This window comes from Tupaia chinensis, unplaced genomic scaffold (genome assembly GCF_000334495.1).
Source record: "Tupaia chinensis unplaced genomic scaffold, TupChi_1.0 Scaffold144593_1, whole genome shotgun sequence".
Classification (NCBI taxonomy): domain Eukaryota; kingdom Metazoa; phylum Chordata; class Mammalia; order Scandentia; family Tupaiidae; genus Tupaia; species Tupaia belangeri.
In genome coordinates, this window is record NW_006204453.1 from 28100 (window position 1) to 30367 (window position 2268).

The 2268-nt window shown below is 44.4% G+C and overlaps 1 pseudogene; it reads left to right on the top strand.

The window, feature by feature from the left end:
- The first annotated feature begins 1035 nt into the window (after positions 1 to 1035).
- Positions 1036 to 1994, top strand: LOC106733725 (developmental pluripotency-associated protein 4 pseudogene; annotated as a pseudogene).
- The last annotated feature ends 274 nt before the right edge of the window (positions 1995 to 2268 follow it).

Below are 2268 nucleotides of genomic sequence, written 5' to 3' on the forward strand. Positions count from 1 at the left end.
TAGCACTAGAAACCACTAGAAGAACAGAGAGCTGTTTTTAAAATAAAATTAGAAGCAATAGAGGAAAAGTAGTGGGAGCAAAGCAACATTCCTGCCCGGATAGCACTGGGTCTGGGAGAGGGACTATGGCTGGGGTTTACTTGAGAGGCAGTAAGTTTAACTCAGAGGCCCAACAAAAGCAAAGGTGAAGATGGCTAGCATCTTTTTATCCTAGGAGAGAAAAAAGATTAACAAGAGAAACTTCAAGAAGGGAAGATTCTTTTATTCAAAAAGAAAAAAGAAAAGGCTAGATAAACACAGGCAAGCAGGAGAAGCAAACCAGCCATTCCTCCTGGCTACTGCTCAGACTGGGATGGGGACAGGAGCTTGAGGAGAGCTCACAACTGAGAAGATGAGCCCAGAGACCCAACACAGGTAAGGTGGAGATGGCTAGCAGCTTTCGATACTAGGTGAGTAAATAGAAATTAACAAGAGAAAGGATAGCATGTCCTCTATTCAAAAAGAAAAAATATTATAAGGTAAAACATAGAGCAAGAAGGAGCAAAGCAGTTTTACTATCTAGCTAGCACAGAATCTGGAAGAGGGAAACTGGCTGAAAGTGACTTCTTTATAGTCGTGAACTGGACCCAAGGCCCAAAACAGGCAGACATGAAGATGGCTAGCAGCTTTCTGTCCTAGAAGAGATAAAAGACAGAGATTAACAATATAAAAGACAAAAGAGGGATGGGAGCTATTTACTCAAAAACAAACAAAAAAAATTTGTAGGGACAGAGGGGAGCAAAAGTTAGTAAAATAGCTTTCCTATATGGCTAGGGCAGGGTTTGAGAGGGGGAACACGTCTTGGGAAGACTTAAAACTTGAGAATTTGAACACAGAGGACCAAAACAGGCAAAGGTGGAAATGGCTACCAGCTTTTTGTTCTAGGTAATAAAATAGACGAATGTGGGAGGGCACTTTGCAAAGCAATCAAGCGCCATGAGCCGGTGAGGAATTGAGAAGAATTTTTCTCTTGTTAAAGCAGTCTATTTTTAAAATATGGAGCATGCAAGAGGCAAGGAGTGGAAATCCACCAAGAAGTTAAGGGAAGAGTATGGAAATTCCAAGTGTGAACAAGAAACTGAAGAGCAACAGTGGGCTTCCAGTCAATCAAGCACATCTACAGGTTTATTGGCAACCTCAGCAAAGGGGATAAAACATAAAAGATCTGCAAAGGATGACAAAGGTTCCTGTACAAAAGAGAAGGCACAAAGCAATGACAGCCTACAGCCTCAGAAAAAGATACCAATTCCCCCATTGCCCTCTAAACTGCCACCAGTTAACCAGCTTTACCAAGACATCCTGCAGGGTTGGGGCCAACAGTGAAGGTCAGCTCCAAAGGCCAGAAATTCGATGCATATAGGAGACTGTGTGCCTCTGCTCATCCAAGTCAAAAGGATATTCCTTCCACAGCAAAAGGAGCCAGGATTGAGTCATTATTATAAAGAAAATTAAAGATGGGCAGAGGGAAAGTATCTCCAGAAAGTCCTCAGGAAGGGATGTGTTCTGAAAGGACTAATCCTCTGGAAGTGGCTCCTGCATCTGCAGAGGCTTTGTCTAACCCGAAGAGTCTGCAGCTCTCCTCGAGGGAGTTAATACAATTGAGGTGACAACCTCTGCTCCAGAGGCTGTGCTGGCCTTATGGGCCAGAATTGCATCTGTGGGTGGGAAGACATAGGCAGAAGAAACAGAAGCTGTGGAATTCCCCAAAGAGGCCTGCGGTGTCAGGTGCTATGTGTGGTCCATGGGAGAAATCTCCCTGCAAACACAGCTGGTTGGGTTCACCTGAAGTTTCCTGCTGGACAAGCCTGGGTTCCTGAGAAGCAAAAAGGGAGTGTGTGTGTCCTCTTCCTACTTCCAGCCTGCGGTTTCTCACCCTTCACCTGGAGGACAATATGTTGTGCCTGAAATGTGTGCAAAGGGACAAGGTCCTAATGAAAAGTTTCCAGTGGGATTAGAATACCAGGAAAAGGGCACATTTACGGCTGTAATTCATGTTAGAAAAAGTTGAACAGTCCACTACATTGTGACCCAGACAACTGAATGGTCATCCACACTGGCCAAGCTTCTTTATGCTCAGAAGCCATGCAGACTGGTAGGATGCAGGTGGTACCAGACAGTGCCTGCTGTCTCCCAGGCTGGGGTTCAGAGACTTGGAATATGGAAAAGACTTTAACAAAGGACCATTATTTAGATGAAACATTCCTACCAGCAAATATCTAGCCTGCTGAA